Source organism: Plectropomus leopardus, chromosome 17 (assembly GCF_026936395.1).
Source record: "Plectropomus leopardus strain MGB_pleo_1.0 chromosome 17, ASM2693639v1, whole genome shotgun sequence".
NCBI lineage: Eukaryota > Metazoa > Chordata > Actinopteri > Perciformes > Serranidae > Plectropomus > Plectropomus leopardus.
In genome coordinates, this window is record NC_142192.1 from 33,677,580 (window position 1) to 33,687,579 (window position 10,000).

Here is a 10,000-nt window from a genome sequence, read left to right on the forward strand (position 1 = left end):
TTACAGAATTATATGTATTTTTTGAAGCACTTTTCTGCTGTCATTTAAATTTTTTTTATTGTTTATTTATTTATTCTTAGTCATTTGTTTTTTTAATCACCAGAAAATTATGTCATTATCTTTTCAAAACAGGCTTCATTTTCCTGAGATAACAAGAAAAATAAGTCGTTATCACGAGAAAACGAGCGTTATAAACTCAAGATATTGGCATAAATATGTCGTTATCGCAAGAAAACAGAGAAAATAAAATGTATATAAAGATTGTCCTTGTAGGGCTTCCATACAAATGTCCTGCAAATTGCAAGAATTTAATTTTTTTATTCAATAAATTATGGTGTTTACATGCAAGCTGTCTAGTTTTAAATTTATTTAGAATTATCCCAATTAAATATTTAAAATTATTTTCCAGAATTATTATAATTTTTCAGAACTTTTTTCAGGAAATTCCCTTGCTTTTTGTTTGTTTTTTAAATTGTTTTTTTTAACTTTCATGTGTTTTTTGTTTGTATGTTTGTTTTGTGTTTTTCCAGGGAATTTTCTTTGCTTTTTAAACTTATTTCTTGTTCATTTCTGAGTAATTTCTTCTTAAGCTGCTCATTGACTTCTGCCCATGTTTTTGAAGGAAATCGCTGCCTCTTAAATCTGCACAGCTTTTCTTTTTTTTCTTAGTTAATCCCAAAGAGGAAATTAGTGTTTCTTTGCTTGCAAGTTGTTTCGATGAATCATCACTGGGTTTGAGTGCGCCGTCAGCTCCATGAATCTCTCGCAGGCTGACGGAGATGCAGGAAATAATACGTTTTCTCAGACTCGACTCCGTCTGGCTCGGCGGTTCAGACCGCTGCGTTCTGCGGCGTTCTGCAGGGAAACAAACAGTAAAGTCTTCATTTTCCAATTAAGCTGCTAATTAGAGCCGAGAGCCAGAAAACAAACGTCTGGTTTGTGGCAAAAAAAGAGAGTGTGAAATATAATGCAAGCCGTGTGAAAGTGGTGAAATATATTAGAAATGATGAAGAAAATCTGAGTCAGTCCGACCTCCGCAGTTTGTGTTTTTGTCCCTCAGTCGGATGATTTCAGTTCTGTCTCTCTGAGCTCATCAGCTGCTCATTTACATCATTTTTACAACATTTCACCAGCAATAAACCTCAAATTGCAGCTCGTTGGTTTACTCAGAGAGCTGAATGAGGCCCAAACACTAAAAAACTGCTCGACTTCTTCGCTCCAAGTTGTCCAAAGTGTCCAAACAGTTTGAGCTCGGGGCCTGAATCCTGAGCGACGCCGTTGTTTGATTCCTCACTCGGCTGGATGGATTTTCTGCTCCTCTGCATGTTTTCTGGACTTCAAAGTGCTTCAGAGGCTCTGAGATCGTGCAGCAGGAATACATAAAATCCATCAACGCCGTCATCTCGCAGCCATCGGAACATTTCACGCCGAAATCTTCTGAGGCAGGGGGAACTTCTGACGGGCAGGCGGCGAGGAAACACAACTACTGTCAGAAATATTCACGACTTTCTGTAGAGAAAGTCGCAGCTTCATCCAGAGGACAGAGGGGCTGGTTTTGTCTCTTTTATTGAAGTTTTTTTTATTGTAAGAAAGTTTTGAAGTCAGATGGACGGTTCAGTTCAGGGGTGCGTTGGTGCTTAGAGAGCAGAAGTTAAAAAAATCAGATCCGGAGGTTTTGTAGGAACGTGGAGCAGGTTTTAAAAAGGACCAAACAGTCTGTCTTCAGGTTTACAAAAAGTTCACAAAAGCGCACTTCCAGAGTGCTGGACTAAAGATCATATAAGACGAAAAAAAATACCAGATTACATATTAATTTTTATCTGTTTATGTGTATATTCACATCTGTCTTTTTCTTCATCACATGCCTTATCCACAGCTGTGTGGTGACCTGTCAGCTGACCTGCTGTACAAGTATTTGAAGGCGTGTGTCTTCATTGTTCACTTGTCTAATGAACAGCACGTCGTCACCTCAGTGGTAATTATAGTAAATAATCATGGGAGCATTATCTAGTGTGCAGACTTTGTGTTTTTCTTCCATCTCCTGTCATCAGGTTTATTAGTCAGTACAATACTTTTATAAAATTATGCCCAAATGAGGAGAAATTTGGTGCACAAGATAAAAAATACCTTTTTATTTACTTAATAATTTATTTTTACAAAACTCTAAAGTAGTCAAATGCTGCCTGCAAATAACTTGACCCTAAATTAAAAAAAAAAAAAAAGCCTTATTTGTTGTAACTGGGAGGCGAGTCCCCACAATGTGGTGTAGAAACAGGTTTGTGTCCCCACAATGCAGGTGTATAACTCAACTAACTGAAACTGCAAATCAAAGCCTCTACGCTGCATTATTTCTGTCCTGCAGCAGCCAACAGAAAATTAATGAGAGATTTAGATTTGAAATTGAAGAAATAATCTTTAACCGCCTTCACTGTCCCCGCAATGTGTAGAAAACGGTCTGGGTCCCCACAATGTAGGTGTCCGAACATTAATGTTTCCGAAACTGTCGATGATTTTGGAACGATGAGGTCACCAGAGTTCAGATCTGATTTCAGACATTAGCAGGTTTGTTTTGTCAGTGTCGGACGTTTTCTCGGATCAGTCCACTCGTCCTTTTTCGTCTGTGTTGAGACTCAGACATGAACCTGATCTTCCAGTCCACCGGGGTCGGATTGCTCCGTGTCCCAGTTCTCAGGGAAACTTGCACCCGTCCCACAATGCATCTGGATAAAGATGAAAGCAGAGCCGCCGCGTCCTCACCTGACAACATCTTTTCTCTTCTTTTCAGATTTATTAACAGAGGAGTTAATAACACTCGCAGTCTGGACGTCTCCTTCTCTCTCTGGGTTTGGACTTTTCTCCCGCACTGATTGGCTCTCCTGTGAAGCCGAGCAGTGATTGGACGGTCCTGGATTCAAGGTAAGGAGTCGTTTTTATGGCTTTTTGATTGAAAACTGCGTCTTTATGTTTCCACACATCATTTCTTCTTCTTCTGTTGTTTTCACGATGCACAGAGTGCACTTTTCTGAGATTATTTTAAGGTTCAAATTAACTCTTTGTAGCCTGAGCAAATTGGCACAATTTCTGTCAAAAACCTGGAGAGAAGGCAATGATCCCAGAATAAGCAAGAAATTAGTAAAAATTAAAAAAAATAGAAAATTACCTGAAAATGAGTGAAAAAGACTTGAGACGACTCGACAGAAAACGGTCAGCAACCCGCGAACTGTGGGACACGAAACGGAAACGCAGAGTGATGAAGATTAGATTTAATGTGAAAGAGTCGGGGCAGGAAATCAACGTTTTTCTGTCGTTAAAGAACAAAATGACCCAAAAATCCGGTCGCAGTCATCAACACATATTTATTTTCTTTCTTTTTGTCACTGATGTAATAAAAGTTCAGTCCAGGAAATAGTCTGTTCCCTTTAAAGACTTAAGTCTGTGTGTGTGTGTGTGTGCGTGTGTGTGTGTGCGCGCGACATGATGAATTGCAGTGAGGAATTAATGAACACTGGAGGTTGTGTACAGTGTGTGTGCCTCAGGGGTTGTGTGTGTGTGTTTTTGGCTTCGTTCAAGTATGCGTGTGTGTGTGTGTGTGTGTGTGTTTTGGAGTTTTCCCAATTTGCCTTGGGGCCACGCAGGGATCCCACAGGAAACATAGAGGTTAAAGACCTGATTGAACTTGAAAACACACACAGATTTGATCATTCTGGATAAGAGATAAGAGCCCCTGCTACACACACACACACACACGCACATGCACACACACACACACACGCAAACACACGCACACGCACACACACACACGAACACATGCACACACACGCATGCACACACACACACACACACACACACACACAGAGCTGATGTTGCAGTATCATCAGCAGCAAAGAGAGAGTCAGAATTTTGTTTACAAAATTCGATGAAGTGTCATAAAGTCAAAACTCGAGTTTTAACTTTAAAGTTTGGTGTTTTTTGAATCTGAATGCTGACAGAGCGACGCCTCAGTCAAAGCTTATTTAAGAAAAGAACGGAGGGAGAGCGTCATCTTCAGACATTAAAAACAATCAAACAATCAACAAACAAACAAACAAACGTTAAAATGTCAATAAAACCAAACAAAACAACAAACAATAACAGAAATTTAAAGAGCTAAAAAATAAAAACACGGAATAATGAACATTAAGCGGCAGAAGTCGACAGTTAAAGATCAGATTCGGTGATAAAACGTCAGATGAAGCGTCTCGAGGCGACTCGACGCTTCAGACTCGTGATGTCATCGGGTGTCGAGCGTGTCGCTGCATAAATCAGCATATTAATGAGGAAAAATGGAAAAAGAGTGAAATGCTTCGATGTGTTTTTGGTGGGTTTGATCGGCAGGGATGAGAGAGTTCTGTTGCCATGGGAACGACGCTAATCAGCACATTAATTAAGTCATTTAACGAGCTCATTAGCATAACAGGTTGTGTGTGATACATCATCAGGTGCTTCTGCTTCCTGTTGGCAGATAATAGGTGTGTGTGTGTGTGTGTGTGTGTGTGTGTGTGTGTGTGTGCGCTCCTGTTTTATGTCTTTGTGAGGACCAGTTTGAGTTTTAAACCTTTAAAATAAATCTGGACATAAATAAAATAAGGATAATACATAACATCACATGGAAAATAAAGTAAATGGAATTTAACCCACTGACATTATTAATAAAATAAAAAATAAAAACAGCGTGTATAAAATGCATAAAATCAGGATGACGCAGAGATTCTGATTTAATTTAATAATTTTAATATACAAAAATTTCTGCTGTTTAGGTTCAGTCATCAAAAGTAACGTCCGTTTGAGTGGACGTGGATCTAAAGGGGTTAAAGGTGACGTTTGGGCGAACAGCTGGTAAACGTGATTCAGCTTCTCTCTCCGCGTGCTCACGGTCCGGCTCGCCTGATTCGTCTCGTGGCGGACAGGAAGTGGCGCTCCGGTCGTGTCTGTACCGATAATGAAACGGCGCGTCGGCTCCTTTCGTCTCCCGGCAGACGCGGCATCGAGTCTGACAGGAGCGAGCGCCGCCGCGTCCTGACGGCAACCTGCCTCCTATTTTTATATCAGCTCGTCAGACGCCCGCTGAGAGCGCCTCTGATATCCTCTTCACACTTTCATTGTCTTCTTCTGTGGTGCGTCCTCTTTGTCGGCTCGCTCGGTGTGTGTGTGTGTGTGTGTGTGTGTATGTGTGTGTGTGTGTGTGTGTTTGTGTTTATTGGAGTGACAGCAGAGCAGATTCAATATCACGTCTTAAATCTTTTCTTTTGTTTCCGGAGCGGTTGAGTCAGGTTTCGGAGGTCAGACGGAGAGATCTGATTGGACGGCAGCTTCATAAATAACGTTATTGTTGAGAATCGCATCAGCGTCCAGCCTGAACAGGCACTTCAGGACCAGATTTCCATCATTTCTTTTGTTTTACATATAAAGTTTTTCAGTTTGAATGGATCACTGAGACGTTCAGTGGGACGGCGGCGTTTACTTTAACCCTTTAGGCCCCATTTTAATATCACACACACTCTGATCACTCTGCACACAAAATGCAGAATCAAGCTTAAAAAACTTTACACATTAATATGATTTTCTACTTTAATTAAGTTGATTTTTTCAACCAGCATCAGCCTTAATCATAAATATCAAATATTCATTAATTTACAGGATTTTAACCCTTTAAATGCCAGGTTTTTGTCATGATACCACTATGTTTTTAGATGAAAAAAAAGAATCATTTTTAATACACTCCATGCTCAGTGTGTGAGTGTAGCTGCTGACAGTCTGGGATATGTCAGTGTGTGAGTGTAGCTGCTGACAGTCTGGGATATGTCAGTGTGTGAGTGTAGCTGCTGACAGTCTGGGATATGTCAGTGTGTGAGTGTAGCTGCTGACAGTCTGGGATATGTCAGCGTGTGAGTGTAGCTGCTGACAGTCTGGGATATGTCAGTGTGTGAGTGTAGCTGCTGACAGTCTGGGATATGTCAGTGATCAGCAGCTACATTGACTGTGACAGGTCAAACCAGACAGAGGAAAAAACATTTTGTTGTTTTTTTAATTGACATGTTTCAGGCGTGTTTTATATTCACAATTTCACAGCTAAAACAAAACCAGAATATCATCTCCGTCACGCTCCGAGCGAATCAGCTGATGAAGAAAGTGAGATGAAATTAAAAGTGAATGAATCAGTTTCTCATTTAGATGCAGATTTTAGGAGCTGCCGCTCTGCGTTTGGAAATCATAATTTCAGAGCTGTTTTCTAACTTTTATCCCCAAACTGCAGCGTCGCTGCCGAAGATATTTATTAGTGACCTCCGTCTGAACTGTGAGTCCTCGTCGTCTCTCTGAGCGGCGTCTCAGTAACAAATCTTTGACCTCATTTTGATGAGATTATTGTTAAAATTTTAGTACCTGGACCTCTGTGAGTTTTAGTAGAATAGGTCCTCCAGCTGGTGATGCTGTTCTACAGTATATTTGTCATGTTCAATGTCTGACAGAAAATACATATTTAAACATAAATGAACCTGATGATATCTTCATATCTCACTGAGGAGTCAAAGGAACCTTTAAGCTCGACAGAAATACTGATTTGATGGATATCCTGATAAATATCGATATCCACTGATATGAAAAAAAGTATCATGATAAGACTTTTCCACATCGCAGCCAAAAAATGGAACTAAAATGATAGAAGCATTTGTTGCTATTTTAATTTTGATAATTACGGCCCACAGCTAGAAAAAAAACAAAAAAACATAATTCAGATTTTAAAATATTAGAATATTTTATTAGAAGTGTGAGAAAATTACTATTCAAGCAGTATAAATACTGTGTCAGTGTACTCATGAGTTTGACCGCTGACAGCAGCTGCTGATCGTCTCTTCGCCTGCCGGAGATAAAAACACGACGGTCAGATGTTGGATATGATCGGACCGTTCAGACGCGTTTCGGCAGTTTCCTGCGTTTCTGAAAATCACGAGTCGTTTTCTGTGATTGTCTGCAGGAAGTTTGAGTCTTTTCCTTCAGTAAAAGGCTGGAAATCAAAAGTTTGTCTACTTTTTTAATCTGCTTCGAGCCAAAAACTTATCAAAAGGTGCCTGCAGGAAAAAGACTGGTCGTGGAAGTAAACTCTTCGTTTTTACTGAATCAAAGTCGTTTTTGGCTCCGACTGTTGTCTCGTTAAATGTATTAATCTGAATCGCTGATCTCGTTCTGCTGCGTTTCTTCTCCCATGTTGGACTTTAAAACATTCAAAGTGAATATTCGTGAAAGTGACGGAGCGTCGTGGGAGTTGGTGTGAAACAGATCGGCTGAGTGATTTTTGGGGTGTTTGGTGACTCTTGGCCCGTCAGAGGAAGGTGCCGCTTGGCTCGGGTTTGAGGACAGGAGGAGCACGCGGATCCAAGAAGAAGAAAGCGGAACGGGGAGCAGCATTTGGTGTTTTGGTTGCAGAGGAGTGTTTTTATTTGGCAGGCTGAAAAGTGAGATTTAAAGCTGTCATTAAAACTCAAGTTTGGCAAGAGGCGTTTTTTTTTTTTTATCCGTCGACGGCGCCGGAGCCAAGAGGGTCAGCTGTAAAAACGAAACTGAATCATCTGTCGCAGCGCTCCTCTAATCCAGCGAAGAGAGCTGTTCGGTTTATTGTTCGGAAGTATTTCCAACACTTTGTGTGCGGATAAAACAAACAGTGGGACATCAGTGTGCCGCAGACAGATGAGAGGCTGAACTCTGAGCAGGCGGAGGCCTGAAATCCGTGTTTCGGATGTGTGCTGACTGAATGAGGCTGTGAGAAAAAACATCACAGTCTGAGACGCTCGCTTTCTCTGACTTTAGATGTTGATGATGAAAAGAGCCGCAGGTCGACTCAGAGGGTCCTGATCTGAGGCCTTCTGTGGTGGAGTCTGTTATTTCGGCGTGACGCTGCTCCCCGAACGTTTGACGGATAACTGGGTGCCGTCGGTGGCGTCTGCCCCCCCCCTCAGGTCAAGGATTAAGGGCAGGCGGGATTATGTGATCCGTGTCCTGCTGAGGTCCAGAGACGCCTCGCTGCTGAAACAGAAGGTGGGTTTCTGTTACAGATCCGTGCAAAAGTTCAATTTTGAAATTTTGATTAAACACGATTGCGAGACGGCTGCTTTTCCATCGAGTGACGTCACGCAACTTTCCTCTGGCGTTAACGTCCCAGTAACCATGGCGATGGATGTCCCAAACATCGGCGGCTTTATTTCTGTTGCAGCCGCTCGATGAAGACGATCTGACGTTATGTCAGATCCTCAGAGTCATGTTTTGGAGAACATCACGTGACTTTGTTGTTGTTTTCTTCTTCTTTGGCTTTAATGGCGGTTTGCATCCAGAAAGTCTCACCGCCACCCGCTACAGATCGTACGAGCTATAAAAGCCAAAAAAGTGTTTTCATTGCAGGTTTGTGAAATACGGCTTTTTAGAATCGCCTGAAATAAAACTTTGTGAGCGTAAAAGCTTTTTGGCAATAAACGGGATTTTTTTTTAGAAATTTAGAAGCTTCAATTTGAGGGTTAATGGAAACTACCTGAAATGCTGCAGCCGCCAAAAACACAACAATGCTCGATTCATGACCCCAAAGTCACAGTGACCTCTGACCCCTGCAGCGTTTCTCCGGAGATGACACGCGGTTTGTGTCAGAGCTCCTCATTGAAACGTGTTTTTGGTGATCTCGTTACGATCACAGAGAGCTTGATAATGTGAAAGTGAAGGTGGAAATGCACAAAAAAACGCCTCCAGGGCGAATCGCTGACGTCACCAGAACGATACTTCAGCAGCGAGTCGCTAACAACGCTCGAAAATGCGACAGTGCGTTTTTTTCTGCAGTAGATACCGATATTAAAGTTCAGTCACCCGAACAATCAGACTTTATCTGCAAAGCACTGCCCATAAAAACAAACAGTTTAAAGAATAATATAAATATTAGATATGAATACATAATATAATATATAAACACGAAACAAACAAAAACAGTGCTCATTTAAACCAGGAACTGAGGAAGTCAGGAAACTGACCAGAGGCAGAATAAAAGCTATACGCAGAACAAATCAATAAAATAAAAATAAATTTAAAAAAAAAAAAATGAATAAATAAATAACAATAAATAAATGAATAAATAACAAACAAATAAAAATAAATAAACAAGTAAATTAAATTGAAATAATAAAAGAAAAATAAGTAAAATACTTAAACTGTAAAAAAGAGGAAAACGAAAGTATAACAGCACAAAGTTCAATAATATATAAATATGTTGAAAATAATAAAATAATATATCGAGTAGTAAAACTGTGAAACAGACTAAAATGTGTAAATAAAAAGTCAATAGATAAATAAAGGTCAAGAAGGTTAAAATTCTCCATAGCTACGACAGATATCTGCTTTTAATCCACGTAATTTCATCATTTCCTAAAGTTTTCAGTGTAATTCTGCAGCATTCAGTTTCCCTCCTTCACTTCCTGTCTGAACCTGCTCAAATAAAAGACCAAAAAATGCAAATAATGTATTGATATCTTTGGCCAAGATACTATTGATGCATGTTTAATGTTGACACATTTTTAGTTATGAATCAAAAGTTTTCACAGTTTCATTTTTGTAAACTCGTTACGGATATCGACACAGCAGCATTGATTTTTTGTTTTCAGACGTAGCTGCAGAAAAAAACTGCAGACTGAAGCGTTTTTCCTCGTGTTCAGTGACAGCAGCCGGTCGTCATGTGACTGTTTGTCACGTCGTGTCTGCAGGTTGAAGGTTTTTTCAGGCCTCAGAAGCTTCCATCAAACTAACAGTTACCGTGGACGTGGCCTCGATTCTGAGACTTTAAAGGGCTGAAGGGGTTAATCTCCTCCTGTGTGTGTGTGTGTGTGTGTGTGTGTGTGTGTGTGTGTCCGTCCGTCCTTGAGCAGTTGGTGAGGGAGCGGGGGGGTTGGCGTTCGTCTGTCTTTGGATTAAATCTGATTCGACCTCCTCCCCG

The 10,000-nt window shown here is 40.6% G+C and overlaps 1 protein-coding gene across 1 annotated transcript in view; it reads left to right on the plus strand.

Annotated features, from left to right (window-relative positions):
- The window catches only part of LOC121965516 (semaphorin-6D-like), a 218,225-nt gene that overhangs the window by 26,734 nt on the left and 181,491 nt on the right, over window positions 1–10,000 (plus strand). Inside the window, exon 2 of the mRNA XM_088090593.1 lies at window positions 2,786–2,916. The gene's annotated coding sequence lies outside the window, so the exon portion shown is untranslated. The remainder of the gene's footprint in view (window positions 1–2,785; window positions 2,917–10,000) is intronic.